This window comes from Manis javanica, chromosome 6 (genome assembly GCF_040802235.1).
Source record: "Manis javanica isolate MJ-LG chromosome 6, MJ_LKY, whole genome shotgun sequence".
In the NCBI taxonomy this organism is placed as follows: Eukaryota; Metazoa; Chordata; class Mammalia; order Pholidota; family Manidae; genus Manis; species Manis javanica.
The window spans coordinates 100416652-100438302 of NC_133161.1; the positions used below are offsets into that span (position 1 = coordinate 100416652).

At 37.0% G+C, this 21651-nt stretch overlaps 1 non-coding gene across 1 annotated transcript; it reads left to right on the forward strand.

Annotated features, from left to right (window-relative positions):
- Positions 1-10586: 10586 nt before the first annotated feature.
- Positions 10587-10693, forward strand: LOC118967401 (U6 spliceosomal RNA). The gene has a single exon (XR_005054388.1). It is a non-coding gene; the product is annotated as a U6 spliceosomal RNA (small nuclear RNA).
- Positions 10694-21651: the final 10958 nt, after the last annotated feature.

A 21651-nucleotide genomic window follows, 5' to 3' on the forward strand; every position in this document is an offset into this window, starting at 1 on the left:
GAAGCACTCGCTTTTCTTTGTCACAGGGGCATCAGCTTCAGAACCCGCTCAGAGGTCTTGCTGCCCTATTTGCCTAGTTTCCAGCCCTCCACGCCTGCACTGTGTCTGCGCTCTGGTGTGGGTGGCTAGGGCTGGGTGTTTAGCAGTCCTGGGCTCCCTCTCCCTCCCGCCGGGAGCTGGGGGGAGGTGTGCTCGGGTCCCACCAGGCCGGGGGTTGTATCTTATCCCTTTCACCAGGCGCTGGGCTCTCACACATGTGGATGTAGTCTGGCTGTTGTCCTGTGTCTTCTGGTCTCTCTTTTAGGATTAGTTGTATTTGTTGTATTTTCAAAAATATATATGTTTTTGGGAGGAGATACCCACTGTCCTACTCATGCCACCATGTTGGCTCCTGATAGGCTTTTTAATAGACTGGATAAAGCTGAGAAAAAAATTGGTGAACTTGGATGTATGACAATCAGCACTTGTCAAACTGAAATAGAGGAAAAATTGAAAACAGTCTACTGAATAACTGTGAGCATTTTCAAGTGGTGTTATATACCTATACGTAAAAAATTGAAAAAAACCTACTCAGTACCTGGACATTTTCAAGTGGTGTCATATAATTGATATACCAGAAAAATAAGTGACAGCAGAGCACAAATATTCAATATAATAATGACTGAGAACTTTTGGAAGTTAATGACAGATATCAACCTATAGAATCAGGTAGCTCAGAAAAATGCCAAACAATAGAAACACCCCAAATTCAACACCTAGAAATATCATAATCAAACTGCAAATAAACAAAGACAGGAGAAAATCTTGAAAATACAAGTGGATAGAGAGAGACCTTATCTATAGTGGAGCAAGGATAAGACTTATAACAGACTTCTCATCAGAAAGCATGCCAGCAAGAAAAGAGTGGAGTGAAATATTGAAAGTGCTGGGGGAAAATCTTACCATCATAAAATTCTTCATCCAGTGGACTTATCTTTCCAAACTAAAGGAGAGACTAAATCTTTCTCAGTAAATACAAAACTGAGGACAATCATAATCAACAGGCTAGTACCACAGCAAATGTTTAAGTAGAAATTTTCCAGAGAGAAGGAAAATGATAGAGACCTTGGATCTAAGTTAAAAAAAGAAACATTTTAGAGAAAGAATAACTAACAATAAAATAAGATTATTTATTCAATTAATCTAATAGGTAAATGCCTTTTGAAAGTAATAATAGTAATATATTGTGTAATTAATGTTTGTAAATAAGGTAAATAAATGATAGTAATTAATGAGATGGAATATAGACATTGAGTATTTATAAATATATATTGCAAAGTCAAGGGAAACTACTATACAATTTTTAAAAGTAATTGACTTCAGAGCAAGGGAAGTTACCAGTGATAAAGAGGGGCATTACATAATGATAAAGGAGTCATGATCCAAGAAGTCTTAACAAAATTTAATGCATCAAAATACATGAGGCACAATTTGATAGAACTGCAAGGAGACACAGATGAACATGCCATTTTACTTGGGGACTTTACAGCTCTCTATCAGAAATGAACAGATCCATTTAGCAGAAATCTAAGAAGCCACAGTGGAACTCAGCAACACCATCAGCCAACGAGCATAACTGACATCTGTAGAAGACTTCACCCAACAGCAGAAGATTATACCTTTTTCTCAAGAGCACATGGAACATTTACCAAAAGGGACACATTCTGGGCTATGAAACATAGTTTAACAAATTTAAAAGAACAGAAATCACACAATGTCTAATTTTATTTTACTATAAACAAATATACCCCTGTTATAAGGTATCAGAAAAAATAAGTTCTTAAACCTACCTGTCTCATAAAATTTATTCCAACTATTCACAACCCCTGTTTCTCTCTATTTTTTATGCTATTTCACTTTGTCAAAAGAAGAAAGGTTTAGAGATCTAAATAGCTTATTTTCCTAAATAACTCAAACTCTTAGTTACTCATATTTCCTTACTGGTATTTGGTCCATCATCTTCTGGAAAGCTTTCCCAGAGGTTATTTCTCCTTAACAAGCCAAGTTACTTGGTTCCTTCTAAGAGCTTCAAGTGCTTGCTTATAATTTAGTACAGTCATTATAAGACCTTACTATAACTATGAAATTTTATTGCAAAATTCTATTGCAAAAATAATTCTCTCAGTTGCTTTTGTGACTTTTTCCAAATTAGTCATGTCATGGAAAATTATGTGTAGACCCATCCTTTCCTGTCACTTTCATACTCTTATTACAAAGCAACACTAAAATGTATAATCATCAGGAAATGTACTGTATCTCTCTAAAAAAAATAAGTATTTTCTCAAATGAATATGTATAGTCATTATATATACACACATTCCACATTTAAAGTGGCTTCATTTAAATCAACTCAATTATGAAATACATTTTGAATGTTCCAGGGCTTAAAAAGGAGATGTCATGTTTGTTTATTTAAAAAGAGACACTTCTTGGAGGGCAATACATACATCTTAATAAATTGTGGAAGGGAAAAACAGTGATTTACCACATGACTTAAAATCAAGCAAGGGCAGCAACGCCCAACTGTAGGCCTTGGCTGTAGTTGTGACTCCCTCGTGAGCTGCTTCATATGGCGCTATACAGGTTAGATACCGACAGGCTTTTATTCAACCATGACTGGTGATTTTCTACGATTCTCCAAAGCAGTCATGGGCTCTGGCTGAATAGGCATAGTTATAAATCAGAAGTGAAGTCAAGTACTCCTAACCTGTAACTTACAGTTATATCTCAATGTCTAGGTCACATATGGCAACTCAGATTGTCATCATTTCACACCTTTCTGCTGTCACATATTTCCTATGGATTTTCTGACTTTCTACTCTCTCCAAACTACATCTTAAGAATGAGGTTCCTGGAGTAGAGCGCCTGGCAGAGGCAAAGTCAATCCTACTTACAGGGCAGGCCTCAACTAATTCCTTGCAAGAGTCCCCTAGACAGACCAACTGAGCTCACAATCTTACAAAATTCCTACAAACACAAGGCACAATGAATGAGTGTCAAGAGAAATGATTCATGACAGGATTAGACTTAGAAGCAATTCAGAATATGGAATCATGACATAAAGAATATAAACCATGTGAGTTTGAAAATGTTAAAATAGTAAAATATGGAGTAAAAAGCCTAAGAAGGGACAAGACAGTGTTAAGAGTGACTGCATTCCTTTCCAAGTCATTGTGTGAAGAGCTCAGCCAAGGATCATTTAATCCATGTTTATTATTTTATTAGCACCTGGACACTATGGGGATATATTTCAAATTATAGATTTATGTAGGTAGAAATAATTCCCAAATACTATGTTATTGCCCTTTAGTCTTATCTTGCATCCTGCCTAGTACTTTTATTTTGACATTTCTCTATTAAATGTTCTATAAAGGCACAGCTTCTCAAATACTCTTTGCATTACTCATGATTTTCCAGAGAAATAGAACCAAGAGGGTGTATGTATTATAATGAATATGTAAGAAGATTCATTATAAGGAATCAGCTTACATGGTTACAGAGACTGAGAAGTTCTAATACATGCAGTCAGCAAGCTGGACCTCAGGGAGAACCATTGTGACTTTCCTTTCTGAGTCTGAAGGCCTGAGAATCAGGAAAGTGGATGGTCCAAGTTTCAGTCTGGAAGGCTCCAGGAAGACCCAAGAAGAGCAGCTTGAGTTCAAAGGCTGAGAAAGACCAGTATCTCAGCTCAAACAGTGAGGCAGGAGGATTCCCTCTCATGCTCCGTTTTAGTTCATTAAGGACTTCAGCTGCTTAGAGGAGGCCCACCCACATTCAGGAGGGCACTCAGCTTTCCTCAGTCCACCAATTCAATGCTAATCTCGTTCAGAAACACTTTCACAGACACCAGGAACAACTTTTGGCCAAGTGTCTGGGGCATCCCTTGGATCAGTCAATTTGACATATAAAATTAACCATCACACTCTTTCAATTGACCTACTGTCACCATTTACCTCATTAATTAATGAACTGAACAGAATAAAAACGGACTCATGATCATTTCAAACAATGTATGTTTAATCACAATTCCAACAGGATGGCAGTTAGAATTTTGAGTTGCCTTTCCAAAGCCCATTCCATTCTCCTTCCATAGGAATAGAATTAGAATGTATGGTGAATAGTTAGTTCCTCACCCCAGTGCAGCTGGAGATAGCTACATGACCAAATCATTGCTGATGAGATGTAAACAGATGGGAGAGCTGCTTCTCCTAAGCCTGAGTCAAGCTCATTGCCTTGTACTTCTCCATCTTGTGTCCCCTTTTAATGAGCTGTAATATGAATGTGTCCATGACCCAGCTTTGACCAAGGAGATGAAGTTAGCTACCAAAGGGAGAAGCAAGACTCAAGGAATGCAGAACGTGGGACAATGCCTACTTGCCCTGAATTTTTACATGAGAAAATACATACAATTGTTTGCATTTTAGGCTAAGAAAAATTAACTAATTTGCATATCAAGCTATTTATGGTTTGGTTTCTTCCTCATATCAGTTTGGTATTTAACTAACTCACAGGGAAATCAATAATTTCAGGTGAGGGGTGGGCCAAGGGTGTAATACCAAAACCTAAACTATGTAGTGTAGGATAAAGTAAAGCAATAAGTAGAGAGGAAGTAAATATGGTTAACTAGCTAATTGGTGGGACCTGTTGATAAACCATGCAAAGCATTTAGTAAAACTACTGTTTTCTGTGGGTTTTTTTTTTAAGTTGAAAGAACCATGTCTGCTCAAGAAGAAAGCAGACTTTGGAGCTATATACACTCTAAAAAGAAATTATTCTCAAATTTATAAATGTCCAGAAAGGATAATAAATCAAGAAGACAATCTCGTGATGGTAGCAGAAAATGGACAAAGAACAGAATGACAAGCATTCAAATGGCCAAAACAAGGGAATCCCTCCCCAAGTCAGGAGGCAGTGTTACTCAAATTGCCCCAAGCAGAATTCTTTCATTGCTAGGACTGAATTTTTGCTGAGTGTTTTTCAATCATTTCTTTCTAAATGGTAGTTATTTCAGGTTCCCCACCACCACCTCCCTTTTCAGTCATCTCATTGTTGCCTGGACATTGGGTATTTGGGTGGGGAGGAAGGGTCTTAACTGATCTTATGTCATCAGATTGCAAGAGCTGAATGCTGACTAAATAGGAAGAACTGTAATTGGTGGATCAACATTTTGGGGAAGAAATAGGTGTGTTCTGTTTGTGAGAAAATGGAAACACATGAATAATGTAGCTGCCAAAGGGGCAGCATGTGTAGAATCTGCTAGTTTGTCCCCAGCAAATATTTTCTCTTTCTGCATCCATAGCAATAGATGCAGAGCTGATATAAAAGCCAACTTCCTGCTCATAGCACTACTTGCTTAAAAAACACAAAGCTGAGGGCCGTGCTCCTTCAGTCCTTAATGAATACAGCCATGAACACTTGTCCCCCTCATTGCACACTTTACTAGCTCGTAAAATTTTCCACTTTTGTGAACTAAGTAAATTTTTTTTACTGCAGTTTGTTTCTTGGCTTTTCAAGTGAATAACTTCAAGGCTCATTTGTTGTTCATTCTTTATTTGTCTGAAGATCCCACTGACATTTTCCACACTTGGATTACTAGATATGAAGCCCTGTGAACTGGACACCAAAAGGCACGTGGGTCCCACAATGTGGGACATGCTGCTCTGGACAAGAAGTAATTCCCTGGTGCCAGGAGTCTTCTAGACATGTGGACTCATTGTGACCCTCTCTTCCATGTTTATAGCGTGTGGTGTCAGCTGTTTACTAAGACCATTTGGAATTACCTTGGCCAGAAGAGAGAAATGAGTTGAGTCAAGTTTCCCGTGTCTCTGGAGTTCTAGAACAAAAAAGGAAGTAAGATTTTGATGCTGTTGTGGTCAGGTTTTTAGTTGGTCATAAAATCTGGAATATTAGATGTGTATTTTAAATAGGCCAAATTTGACATGAAATCAAAATAAGAAAATCCATGAATCTCATTATAAAACATCTTCAAAGATAGGAGTCACTGGGCTGATCAATTTAGAAATATATAAGAATATATGACAATTGAATTCTAATGCTCAGATGTCCTGGCACTTGAAAATTTCTGATTGTCACTCTGGTTAATGAAGTAACCAACCCAGTGATTATTTCTTTATCTTGTAACCATCGGCTGTTGGCTCTTTTTGTTATTTTCTTTTTTAAATTTCATATCCCAAATTCAAAATAATAGACTATTCAAGGTCCAACTTATATTTAAAACACCTTTGAAGTCCTCTCATTCTGCACTTGAGAATCAAAAGTTTGACTCTTTCCCTTCATAAAAGAAGGGACAAGATAAGTAATTAGTATTTACACTAACTCAGAGATTTTACAAATTTTAGTAGCTCAGTACTATTGTAAGAGATACTTGTAACTCCTAGGGGAAAATCTGTCTCCTAGCCTGGGGCAAATTACTTTTGAAACTGAAATCAGTCAAAAGGAGAAATAAAGTGGGAGAAACCCATTTACTGCTTACAAGCAGTCGTCTACTTCTGCTCGTTCATGTCTCTCATGACCTGGCTGCAAAAAGGGACCCCACACAGCCTCTCCGGTCCACATACGCCCTCTCTCTCCCTTGTAATCACCTACTAATATAGAGATGGACCACTTCTCTCCACCCCTTGGAAGCACCTATTGATTCAGAGACGCACTAAGGCCAGGGGAGAGATTCTGGATATATTACAATTTTACCCACAGTACTTTAAAAAATTCATTCGATAAAAATGGGGATATTTAGTATTCTTAGAAGTAATTATATTTAAGTAATTTGTTATATAAATATATTTTCATGATTCTATACTTTTCACAATGAGAAGTGGTACACAAGTATTCATTTACAAAGAGTAATACAATTAAGTGTCTACAAAGTCTTTCATTTCAGAAAGATTTTGTTAGGATTCGTACAGAACAAGTGTAATACATAATACAATTTAAAGCAAAAATTAGACTCCAGAAATTTTGTCAATACTCAAACCATCCATAACAGAATCTTAATCAGTATAGCTGATTATTAACTAAATCTTTATAAACTGATACACATCATAACTCAATAATTTGACTTCACATATTCTGGTTTTATTGGCTATTAAAATTAATTAAGCAGACTGTTAGCTCCACAGATAGTGTTTGATTTTTTTTCTTTTCACAAACTGAAAAGCCCTTGATACCTCCTCAATATCAGAACAGAATAAAGTACCTAAATAACCATATCAAATATTTATTTTTTTGTTTTTGCTTTTGATTTTGAACAATTTGAAACTTATAGAAAAGTAATGAAAAGACTTTGTCTTGAACAATTTGAAAGTAATTTATTGACATGATGCTCTTCCAAATATGCCGAAGCATATATATTCTACAAACAAGGCATTCTTCCTCATAACCACAACCCATAATCAAGACCAGACAGTTGGCACCGATATAATCCTGCCTTCTAATTCTTAGACCCACTCACCATTTTTCCAATGCCTGTTTAAGCAAAAGGTTCCAGTTGATAGTCACAAATTGCAGTTAGCTGTCATATTTTTAGTCATCTTCAATCTCAAATAATTTCTGTCATTCTTTGACTCTGAGACCTTGGCACTTTTGAAAATTCGAGGTCAGTTATGCTGTACAATGTTCCTCAATTTGTGTTCCCCCGATGACACCTCATATTTACATTCAGCTTATGCCTCTTCGGCAGGAATATTCAGAAGTGATCCTAGGTTCTCTTTGCACTCTACCCAGTAGAACACAGTTACAATATGTCCAATAACTGGCAACACTGGGGTTGATTAAGGGGTTGGCCTAATTCACTGAAAGTTACTCACCTTCTTTCTGGAATTAGTATGTATATTGTGTAGACTTACTGAGACTATGTAGAAATCTTTTTCCTCATCAGACTTTCAATACATGCATTTATTTATTTACACCAGCTGGATCTTTGGATCAAAAATTTATTCAGTGAGCTATAATCTGTTACTATCAATATTTATTTTGATGCTTTAATTGTCCAAGATGTGGCCAGTGAAGACTTTTTACACTGGTCCTGTGTCCTTCAACATGCCCGCATCATTCTTTCAGTACTTCCTTGATCTCTTGGTGAACAAGATATTCCAGCTCATTTTGCATTTCTGTTGTCCAAACTTGGGTTCTGCCCTTTCTCCAGTGAAGTCTAGCTTCTTTCAGTGAAGAACTGTATTAAAAGCTAAGGCCTGGATCTTAGATGTGCTCATTAGTATTGGGTTTTCATTATTTCTAAACCATATTACTGGACAGAGTGAGGGAATCTATGTCAAAGAAAAAATATTCTGGCACTTGCTACAATAGAAGGAAGACTTTATTCTGTACTAAGGCAATAGCTGCCAAGAGAGATGGAGCTCAGCTGAACTGCAAACACAACAAACACTGCTGGAGATTTACAGCCAACAGACAACCAGGTGAGGGTGGGGTTCCACGGATGAACATTTACTAAAGGGAGACTAGAGACAGGGTGTATTCTTACTAAAGCTGGAGGTGGCAGGCCAAGGGCAGGGCCCAAGGACAAGGCCTAGTCACAGACAAGGCTCAGAGGAACCTGTCTAAAAGTGGTCAGGAGAGAGTTATTGTCAGTGTCAGTGTGTGTATGTATGTGTTTATTCATATAAATGTGTGTGTGTGTGTGTGTGTGTGTGTGTGTGTGTGTGTGTGTGTAAATTGAAAACCATTAATTCACACTGATGTCTCATATTCTAATCCAGTCCCATACAGGATTCATTTTAGTTTTCTCACTTTCTGTAGTTATAACTCCCTTCTCTGAAAAGTGTAACTTACTTCATTGATCCAGATTCATGTTACAAATCCCATTGTGGCTACAGCCCCCCAGCCTAGTCTCCCTGAGCTATATGCACACCCTCTCAACCTACTTGGGCTCAGATGCCCTGTGTCGGACACTATCTGTATTTGGCATTGTCTATGAGATGAGATGGGCAACAAGCTGCCCCCATTCAGAGTCTCTCATTACCCAGCTTGGCTTTGACACCTGGCGGTAGTCCATTATACAGCCGCCAACCCCCACATCCTGTGTACAGGCACTTTACCTCATGTGAGCTATGAGTTGGTTTATTTTATCTGTCAACTTGGCTAGATCATGGTGCCCAGTCTTTGTAAAGCATGAACATCAGTCTAGATGTTTCTGTGAATATGTTTTTTTAAATAATGCTTAACATTTAAATCTGTGGATTTTAAGTAAACCAGATTACCTTCTGTAATAAGAGTGGACCTCATCCAATCAGTTGAAAGCATTGAGAAAAGAGACTAAGGTCCTTTCATAAATAAAAATTTCTGACTTCTGATTGCTTTCATATCTAAGACTCAACATCAGCTCCTCTCTGTGTTTCTAGCCTGCCAGCTGGCCCTAAATATTTCTGACTGCCAACCCCACAATTGTCTGAGCCAATTCCTCAAAATAAATCTTTCTCTCTCTCCCTAGATATACAGATGCAAAAAATCTGTCTATATTATATATATTATATATATATCCTACTGGCTCTGTTTCTAAGGAAAACTTGGATTTATAATATAGTCTGTGATGTCTTTCAGTTGCTATCCCCACTCTCCTTCCCTACACTCACCAAAAGGATAGAATCATTTCTCACTCTGCCTGGGGTCTAAACTTCCTGCTGGTCCACATGCACCATGCAAACTCCCTGCTCATTCCATTTGGGATGAAAGACCTTGGCATGGGCCCTTCCCCTATATGGACGCTCCCCTGAGCCCTCGCAGTCGGGAGGAAGTGAAAGAGGAGAAACTAATTTTTTTATCGGTATCACAAGGAATACATTCATGACAACAGCCTTCCATGGTATAAACTGACATCATTAACATGAGCAACTATCTGACAGATTGCATCAAATAACTGAGCTAGGATGTTTCATGAATTATTTTTGGTCCAAAGGAATGAAACTCAATGGAATCAGCCTGTTTACATAAAACCTTCAGGGGAAAGCTGGTATACTGTATTGATTTACACTTATTTTTTTGGTAAATATATTTAATCATTAAAATATATAATTTTTATTCATAATGCCTTGTTTTATGATCAACTTATTTTTTATATTCAGGAACACTATGGCTGCATTGCAAGATTTAACTAACTATAGGGTTTGTCATATTTTCATCCACTGGGGAGAGATGTAAGGGTGGTCCCTTTTATTAGAGTGTACTAAACGAACATGCTACTAGCCACAGTTATGATAAAATGTATCTATACATACTTATCTACATGTCTGATCTATTAATAATCTTATCTTTCAAGAAGGACAGGTATTACCATAATTTCTATTAATAAGGTATAAATATTTAATTATAAAAATTTTTTTTTGTTTGTAAAAAAAATGTAATGTAAAATCTTGCTGAAGGTACTGCACACAGATAATTACGACTAATACCCTGTAGACTAAACTAATTCATCAAGAAAATGCCCCGGCTATTATTGAGCTAAGTACATTTTTTATATATGTTGCTCTGACAGTCCCTGAATTTTGAGAGATATTGCTATAAAAATTATCAAAATTGTGCTCGCTTCGGCAGCACATATACTAAAATTGGAACGATACAGAGAAGATTAGCATGGCCCCTGCGCAAGGATGACACGCAAATTCGTGAAGCGTTCCATATTTTTTAAATAATTACAAAGAGTGTTTGCTTTCAGATGCCATGGGTTACACTTTTATGGGCATGACTATAACCATTTTTGTAAAGAGTAAGAGTTGTATAAAATAAGAAATACAGTAAAAAAAAAATTATCAAAATTACTCATGTTGTACCCCTAATGGTTTCTGCCTCTATTTATTTCAAAGATATATCAACACACAAAGAGTGCCTTAGAGAAAGAGGAAGTGGTCTGCTATTTAAAATTGTTCCAAATACGTTGAATGGCATTGCGTCTTCGTACCCTGGTCGTACCTCAGCTAACCAAATTCACTCATTCATCTGTTCATTGAACTGTAGCTCTTCCTGGAGGTGTGAGAGATTCTGGTTTCCATTGTTTGATGTGTGAATTACTCTCTCAACTTGGGGGTCCCTGAATTAGAATGTTGCATATATGACACGTCCCCTTTGATTACAACCATAAAATGAGACCTAACAGCAAGAAGGGAGCCAGAAGATGGGAAGATGATAGGAGAGAATTTTCAACATTCTGGAGGGATATTAAACTAAAACAGAAACAAGGAGTTGCCACACTGAAATATTTTCTAGGTAGTGCAGAGATTATAATAACGAATGGCATTTATAAAGAAGGTAAAAGTTACTTCAGGCTTTTGATACAAAATAAAGCAGTGTTAAAAAGTGGATAAATACAAAGATGAAAAAAACCTTGACACATAAAATAACAATAATATTTAGCTGAGCATTAAAAGAATACAGTAAGACATCTTGTTCAGACAGGAAGACATAAATCGCAACTTGAAGATGCTTTCACTGCAAAATCTATGACAATTTGACATCAAAGTACATATTGATAGCAACACATTATAACCCATTGAATAAGTTAGTAGTCCATAAATTCACACTGATATAAACAAATGCAAAGATGGTTGAGGAAAGGGACATTTATATAGTATCAAAGGAAACCCATTCAGCAAATTGTAAAGAGAAATGGGTAATGTGAGTGGAGAAGTCTGATAGACAATCCCTTAATTAAATAATCACCAGTAATGGGATGAATCTGGTATGCCATCTGAGAAGATGCAAATGTCATCAATAGTACAGTGGCTTAATAACTAAATAAATACTTTGAAGATGTAGTAACTACAAATACAGATAATATCACAAAAGAACTTCAAAAAATATGTTCAGCAGGAAACAAGTCACTGATCATACACAGAGATGGATCATTTGGATTCCATTTAAAAATACTTGGAAAAAGAAAGCCTAATTAAATGTTTGTGCTTGGGCTTCATATATTCAAAATCATAAAGAGCGGCCGGATGAAGTGTCAATGCAGATTTTTGGCATCATAAGGGTCATTGGAGGGAAGAAGGAAACTGAATAAGCAGGAACACTCGGGGGGTCGACTGTATCACCTATATTTCATTATTTATGCTAAGATGTGTGTTCCATGATGATGGTTACATAATTAATTAAACCCATTTATATGTTTGAAATATGCCAAAATGATCTTGAAATCATTAGACTGTTGAATGGATTATTGGCAACAAGAGTGGAAGGGGGAAGACCGCTGGAAAATTGCTACTGTAATCCTGCCAAGAGATGACACCGGCTTGAACTAAGGTGTTGACAATGGGGACAAGAGAGTAGATGGTTAAGTGTGTCAACCAAAATCAACATGGCTGTTACATAAGGAGAGTTTATTCAGAATCTTACTAAGGACCATGACCCAAAAACTGTTAATCAAAACAAGAGTTCTGATTAGAGACTGTTCTGTCCCTCTGTGAATATGCAGTTTACAGCAGGGGACGCATGCAAGGAAGAAGTTACATTAATTAACACATCAAAGCAGCGTGTCAAGGATACTTTTAGTTTAGGATTCTGTGAGTACAGACTACGCACATTCTCTTTCTATCTGTGTGCAAGAGGAGGCAAGAGTTACGAATGATACTTGTTTTCCTAAAGAATTGTGTCAAGGATATGAGAACCTGGCTGGTGTTCAATTTGTGTCCTTTGATCATTCAAGACTGTTGTGTTTTCGTTTTTCTCGTCTTGGCTATGGGTGAGGGGCTGCAGCAATCCTGCTGACAGAGCAGGAGTGGCTGCTGGATGGTACACCTGACTATGGTGGTAGAAACCAATTAAGGGTTCTATAGAAACTTTTAAGATTCTGATGGGTGCAGAAATACCCTCATCTCATGGCATCAGAGACCAGCCTTGTATGTCAGTTCCGTTGCTTACACACCTGCCACCTGCCCATCTGGAGTGGCTGCCTCTGGATTCCATCGCTCCCTGACCTTGAGTGTGCAGAGCTGGGTTCAGATTATATCTGGGAAGCTCCCACAGAGCTTGGAAAGGACATGATGAAGGTGTTAAAAATTTCCCACAATGATAATACTTTGCCAATGCTTCCTGAGCATCCATTTGTAAATATTGTAAGCATGAGCCGTCCTGACTTATCAGGGCTTCTGCAGCTCATGCAGCTCAATGCAGCTCTCTTTTCCTGCAGGACCACTGTGGAGGACCATCAAAATTTCATTTTTATTTCACAGGTGTTTATTTTAAAAGTAGAATCAAATGACTTTCCAGATGAAATGGTACAAATACTATTTTAAAAGAGATGTACCATGTGATGCCAAGTGTTTTTGCTTTGTTAACTGGAGGGTATTATCTTGTTGGAATAATTCATTATAGAAAGATCAACATGCAAAAGAGAAGAAGTGACAGAAGATAAGAAGTTTTCATGAATGCCAGAGGGGATGGAATCTAGAACATAAGTCAAAGAACTGGCCTTTGATAATGAGCAGGCAGTATTTCCCCACTATGCAAAGAGTGAAGGAGAGAATGCCTGTGGATGTCTGATGGAGAGCAGAGGGAAACCCATCAAAAAAGCTTCCCTTTTGTCAATGAAGTATGAGGTCAACCCATCATCTGATGAAAGGGAGCAACGGAGGTTTGAAGAGAAGACATTCATAAATGATTACGGGATGAACTGAATCTTTGTGACCATTATTAACTGCAGAGTACATGTTCCCCAGTAAGAAACTTTCAAGGACAGTGGTTCTCAAAGTGTGGTTGGAGGACACAGAAAAGATTGTGAGACCTTTTCAATGAGGTCAAAATTATTTTGTTAATGATATTAAGATGTCATTGGTTTTTTTCCACTCTTATTCTCTCAAGAATTAATAGAGGAGTGTTCCAGAAGCTTAATGAGTTGTGATGATGTCATTGCTCTGGTGACTGAAGGGTATGTATGTGTATATTCTGGTGTTTTAATTTTTAACATAGTAAATATTGATAGATGTAACTTGCATTAATAAAATCTTTTTGGGGTTCTCAATGATTTTAAGAGCAGAAAGGGGTCTTGAGGCCAAAATTTGAGAATGACTGTTTTAGGCAATTATCTCATTCTAAACATTTTGAAAGAAATTTTTTTTCAGTTATCACTTAGTTTATATGAAGTGTATACTATCCAAAGCCTTATTTGAAATACTTAATATCTAGTTATTAAATTTGGTTTTATATGACGGCTTGTATACACCTCCCCAGGGTCATTTTGCATGCTCCAACATTCATTTTTGTAAGGGTTCTATGGCCCTTCCAGGAATCAAAATGATTTTCATGGGAATTCTCCACTTACACACTTTAGTGTGTTTGCATGAAAATACTCGAGTGTCACCTTGATCATAATGTTTTATATGATCAGAACTTTTAAATGACTAAACTAACATCACCTCCCTCCTTCCAGCTTCTCTACTCACTTTCCCTGACTTATATTCCCTACCCCCAACACTTACTGCCATTTGGTATATGGCTATTTATGAATCTAGAAGTGCCGTATACCAGACATTGAGTCCCCTGGCACCTTGACCTTGGGCTTCCAGACTCCAGGACTGGGAGAAATAAATGTTCACTGTTTAGCTGCTTAGTCTATGATATTTTTGTTGTAGCAGCCCAAAACAGCAAAGATAGGGCCACACTTTCCTGTTACTTTTAATTTTGTGAGTCTGTGTCTTTGTGTGTGTGTGTGTGTGTGTGTGTGTGTGTGTGTGTGTAAACTGAACATTTATGTATTATAATATGGCAACATTGGAAATTTAATTCTCTCCCTTCGGTAGTTTTGCTATGTGGTTTCTTTTTTGCTGAAAGGGGTTGTGGTCTATTTGCTTAGTGATTTCTCTCACTGACATTTGCAGAGACTATATTTCTTGTTGTATGTTGTCAATAAGTCTGTTTCTTAGTTTTTGTTCTGGTAGTTTTTGACAGAAATTTCTCTTGATGTCAGGAGTCAGACAGAGGGACACAGGGAGAGTGAGAAGAAAAAAGAAAGACCTTCAAGCCCTCTCTTGTCTTGAGGATGGCTCAGCACTGAGACCCTTTTGCAGTACTTACTGAGGCTAGCACTGAGCCTAGGGGTCAGCTCAGGTGAGAGCTGACAGTCTTCGTCTCCTCAGTGTGCATCTTACCCATGGCTTTTTAGAGTCCCTTACATGCAAAGGTGCTTTTGAATGCCAGTTTCCCAAAGAAATCCCTTTCCTAACTGCTTCTTCCAGACTTGAGGCTGCCTGTGACCTGTCTCAGCTGAAATCTCATGCCCCAGGCAAATCTGGGTTGTTTGTCACCTAAGAATTCTGTACCCAATTACACTTTGGGTGGCATCCCCAAACCGATAAGCAATTCTTGGATACCAGCTGTGTGTCCTACAATTCAGTTCACTTCTGACACACTGACCAGAGATAGCATCAGACCCCACAGGTTAAGGGTGCAGTCCCTCAATATTGCCTCACCCACACTTCAGATACCAGTTACAAACCCAGGTTGTTATATGCTTCTGACCAACAGATCATAGATTGGAGGTTCCTGTGACCCCACCATGCATTCAATTAATTTGCTAGAGCCGCTCACAGAACTCAAAACATTTTGCTCATCAGATCACTGGTTTATTGTAAAAGGCTATAGTATATAACTCAGGAGCAGCCAGATAGAAGAACTGAATAGGACCAGGAGTGGGGAAGGGGTGTGGAGTTTCCATGCCCTTTCCAGGCACACCACTCACCATGTGTGCACCAACCGGGAAGCTCTCCCACCCTTTCAGGTTCTTATGGGTGCTTATTATTACCGAGGCATGATTGATTAAATCATTAATCATTGGCAACTGAACTCAATCTCTAGTCCCTCTCCTCTACCCGAGGTCAGGGTATTCAGACCAAAAGTCCCAATCCTCTAATCATGTGGTTGGTTCTCCTGACAACCAGCCCCCATCCTCCCATCCTAAAGGGCTTTCCAGAAGTCACTTTGTTAGCATAACAGAAGAAAACTTTATCACTCTTATCACTTAGGGAATTCCAAAGGTTTTAGCTTTGGGTCCTGAATGGTAGAAGACCAAATATTTATTTCTTATTAGAAATCACAATGTCACATCCGCTTATAGTGTTTTTGAGGGATGTCCACTGCTTTTCAGGCCTGGGTGAGTTCAGAGCATGGCAAAGCAGAGACAGTACATTGTGACAGTTCTTCAGGTAGCCTGCAGATGGGGTAGAAAAGATGTAAGCAATAATTTGTTCATGAGTTCTTCTCTGCTGCCTTGGGGACTAGGGACCAGTTGGTCATTTCAGAACACAGGCCGACATCTTCAGGAACAGTGTCAAACCAGGGAGGGGAGGGGCCTGCCCAAGTGAAAACTGCCAAGAGTTTTCTTACATGTGGATGTTGCCTTTGCTAAATTCAGCATTTGCTAGGCTGCAGTAAAACTTTGCCAGTGATTTTGAAGAAGTTTATTTTCCTGTGTACTGCAAGGAAATCAGAGTTGGAGAACTAACTCAGGACCAAATATCATAATAAGTTATGTCAAAATCATATATTTCAAAGATAATAAATGCACTTCTTTTGGGAAATGTGCATAATTTGGGAAATCAAAATGAACAGAATTGGATTACTGTCCCTCCACTCACTGAGTAAACTCATATAAGTCACTAAACCCCTGGAGCCCATTTTTTCTTCTCTAAGATGTACATGATAGTATTTCCTAACATTCTTCTAAAGACATACTGAAAATTAAGGAAAAAAGAGGTGATTATTAATATATGAAGCTTTACTTAATTAAACTAATTTAGAGTAATAATAATAATAATACATTCTTGCTATCATAGCATATAACTTCTATCTGCTTTTCAAGTTTTAAAATTTCTATTTGAAGCCTTTTAAAAATCAGTGACTTTATTGGCATCACACAGAGGTTCACAAGGGAGAGCGTGGTCCATTCACTAAAATGTCTATAGGTGGGGGAAAGAAGTCCACAGAAAGAGGAACCCCCAACGGACCTGTCCCTGAGACGACGTGTATACTGGTTTTTCATACTTTGACTACATTCTGCATGGGTACTCATAGCTAGAAGAAATTAATTATTTAGGTTTGGTTCAGAAAGACTGAATTTATTTCACTTAAAAGTATTCAGAGACCTTATCTCAAAAGTTTTGCACTCAACTAGACAGCTTGAATTTTTAATGCACACAGGCCAAACCACCCTCTTGCACAAAGGAAGAAATCAAAGGCAAGGGACATTTTCTCATGAAGTTTGCAAGACAAAAATATGCATGAGACAATTACTTTGCAGTAAAAATACAGCCTTTTGTTTATAAATGAGTTCATCACAAGAAAGACTGTAAGAGAGCGGTTGTGCCCTTACTGGCATGTGACTTAGTCAAAGGGCTGCATAACTGAGCTCACGAGGAAAAGGGTAGCCTCCTGGGTTCAAATCTGAGAGCCTATGATTTCTAGGAGGGAAGGGAACTATTGACAAAACAGTTCTACACTCTAGCAACAAAGGATAATTTTAAAATTTTGTGCTTCAGATGCATTTTTTATCTTCTCAATGAGAAATTTTCAGTCACATAAAAATAAAAATGTAGAGAGAATGGAATCCCCACTAATCCATCACTAAGACTAATTATTTACACTTGATTCATTTTGTTTTATCTTGCCTCTCCTGCTCCCTTCTACACACACACACACACACACACACACACACACACACAAGCACACATCAGTAGATAATTTTGCAGCAAATCCCAGAGTCTACCAGGTCATCAATGACTAATTCAAAATATTTCTGTTAAAGATAAGAGATCTAGTTTTAATATGATTTGAATGCCATCACACAAGTAGCAATTAAAAATTTTAAAGTATCTTTAAATGTTCAATCACTTTTTAAATTTTCCCCATTATCTCATTTTTTAATAGTTGACTGCTTGAATCAGAATCCAAATGTTTCACTAATTGCATTTGGCTGATGTGTCTAAAGATTATTTTAATCTATTAGAGCCTCCAACCTTCTTTATTTGCCTTTGTAATTTACTTATTGAAGATACTAGTCATTTTTCCTGTACAATTCTCCATCTGAATTTTATGATTTCTGATGCTCTTGTGTCATTTAATACATTCCTGTGTCACCTGTGTTTCTTGCAAGGTTTTAGTTAAGTTTACACTCTTGAACTATTTCAGGTTGATTTCCATAACAAGGAGTTTTTGAATTAATCTGAGTCATTCAAGTTAGAACATCTAATGCAAACTGGAGTAGATCATGGTTAAAGGTTTAGCTCACAGGGTCAAGAGTGAAGTGTCAACTCAACATTTCACAAACTCACAGTTACAGAAGTTCACTTTTTTTTCATATATCAGTTTAAAATCTGACTTCAAGCTCCCAATCTCCAGGCTCACAAAAGCAAGAACTACCATTTTCCATCAGTTGGCCAAAATAGAGAACTTATAGTCAAACAGGAAGTTTCTCAAAAAGAGTAGAGATGTCACATTTCTTGCACATCTGCATTTGTGAAATGTATTATACCAGCTTATAAGCAACATTTCAGTATGTTTTTACACAAAGTCCTTTGTGTGTGTTTGCGTATATTTATGTAACTGATATCTAGAGTAGGACTGCTAGATTTCAAAGATTGTGAATCTAAATATTTGGTGATCTTATGGAGTTTCCTCCTGAAAAGTTGCTTCAGTTTGCACTACCAAAATTGTTGCCAGTTTTGGAAAACGTATTCATTACAAACTTTTAATCAAAAAGATTTCTCTAAGTGTTGGTTTCTTTCACGTATGCCACCTCCTTTTATTATTATAGTAAGCCTATGAATTAGGCAGTTACGATGAGGTCAGTTTGTAACTCCTCACCACCTCAGGTTGAACTTGAATCTGTGCAGCTCCAAAGCTCCTTTGTTTGCAGCACTGTAGACTGCTGCTAGGCGATGGCTTGGTGGTGGCAGCAGATATACAGGCTGGGCTGTTGACAATTGTTTGCAAAGTAACAAGGTTAGGTATGTAAGTCTATAGACCTCTGCTGTATAGGGGGCCTGAGGTGATAGTAATAATCTCAGTGATCTTCATGACCTTCTAGATTGGCAACTTAATTTAAGAATCAAAATTCCACATAGCAAAACTTAAAGAGATTTTTAGTTAGCATCTTTTCTGGCCAAAAAAGTATGTGTTTGTGTGTGTGTGTCTAAGAGACTGTTTAAAATATTTAATGCTTTATTCCCTCAAGTCTCTGGGGAATTTTTTTTCAGTTACTTTCTGAAATAGATGTTGTGTGAAAAATGCCATACTATTTTTCCTTTTTGTCCCTACAAACAAATGCATCACTCTTTTCTAGCAAGTTCAGCTTTTCATTTGTGACAAATTTTAAAACCTGACTGGCTGAAAAATGGAAGGGTTTATTTTTCTTTCCTTTTTGTGAACAAGGCATTAAGTCTAACATTGCCTTCAGTGACAAATTCCTCTCATCCCCAATCCCTCATTGAAATACCTTAGTGAACCACAAGTGACTGAGGCCAGAAAAAGATTATTTCAGCTTGGCAAATAAAACTCATCTTGAAAAATAGAAGTAACAGAGACATATTCACCTTATCATTTTTTAAAACTTGGGCTTAAATAGCTTGACATACAAAACAAAATAAAATTACATCAAGTCTTTGAATTATTTTGTGACCCGGAGTGAATTTTTTAGCTTTTTTCTATTGTTTGTTTTAGGAGTAGCCACAGCTTTTGATTTTCTTCAGAATTGTCTGTGTTGTTTAAAGAAGTGTTAATATATTGGTCAGCTCTGCTAAATCCTGATCATACTAACTTCTTAAACCTAGTTTTATATACTTCTATTTACTGAAGATGTATTGATGATCCACCATGTGCCAAACACAATTCCAAGGCCTCAGAGATGTTAAGATGATTAAACTGAGGGTGTTGGTCTAAGGGATGTATGTCTGTCTACATTTAAAAAAAATCAAAATGAACTATGAGTAGAAATAAAATGGAAGCATAGTCAAATTGCTTTGGATGGCAAGTAAAGGCATTTTGAGGTAGATCAAAAAAGATGAAGAACATGTGCTGAAATAAAGGGTAGAAACAAGGAAGAATCAAATCAGACCAAAGCAATACATACACAAGATAACAAGGGTACAAAAGTGCAGCAGAAATGGTTCTCACAGCAGAAATGACTTTGTGCAATAGCAGAAGCAATTGATAAACTGGGCATCAGGGTTACCTGGAGGGTTCAGTAAAAATAATCTAAGGAGTTTAATGTGAACTTTACTTGATCTGCTAAGATGAGGGGAATGTAAGGGTTAAAGTAATAAAGGGTTTCCTGGACTTTGTTATTAATATATTACTAGCTTAAATTGGTTTAATTTGTAAATGGGTACTTGTGTTCTTGAAGAGGTTTATTGAGATATTACTTACATACTAAAAAACTCATCCATTTAAATGACTTTTACAATATACACAGAATTGTGCAATCATAACTATGATTTAATTTAGAACAGCTATATCATTCCAAAAATAAATCTCATAAACCTTTAGTAGTGATTCTCTGCTGTCCTCATACACTGGCCACAAATTACTGTCTTTATAGATTTGACTATTCTGGACATTTATATAATAAGAATATCCTTTATATTATCAGAGATCTTTTGTGATTATCTTACTTCACTTAGCATGTTTTCAAGGTTTTTTCATGTTGGAACATCATATATTCATACTTTGTTCCTTTTTACTGCAGAATAATATATCATTGTATGGATATATCTCACTTTATTCATTCTTCAGTTGACAGACATTTGGGTGGTTTCCATTGTGGGTCTATTATTAATAATAATGCTATGAACATTCATTCATATGCATTATTGTGCAGATGTATGTTTTAACTCTTTGAAGATCTACAAATTGTTCACCAAAGTGACTACACCATCTGGCTCCCAGCAGTAATGAAGGACAGTTTTAACTTCTCATGTCCTTTATGATTTCCTTTTTTATTTCTTTTTCGACATACTGGTTGTTTGAGAGGGTTTAATTTCTGCATACTTTTTTAAATTTTCCAGTTTTCTTTCTGTTATTCATTTCCAATTTCATTTTACTCTGATTTGAAGTGATGCATTTTTATAATTTCAGTCTCCTTAAATGTATTAAGACTGGTTTTGTGGCCTAAAATATGGTCTATTCTAAAGAATAGTGCCTTTGAGAAAAATACATATTCTGCCATCAGGTGAAGTGTTCTATAGATGTCTATCAGTGTAAATGGCATACAGTGTGTTCTAGTCCTTTATATCCTTAGAGATCTTCTGTCAGGATACTTTATCCATTATTTAAAGTAGGGTATGTAAGTCTTCAACAATTATTATGTTACTATTTGCCTTCTCAATTTTGTCGATTTTTGCATCATATATTTTTGGGACTTTTTTCTAAGAGTATATATGTTTATCATTATACTTTCTTGCTATTCAATCCTTTGTCAACATGCAATGCCATTTTTTGTCTATTGTAAACCTTTTGATTTAAAGTCTATTTTGTCTGACATTAATAGAGCCACTACACTCTCCCTTGATTACTATTTGCATGGAATACCTTTTATATTCTTTCACTTTTAGTCTCCTTGTGTCCTTATAATTAAAGTGAGTTTCTCATAGGGTACAAATG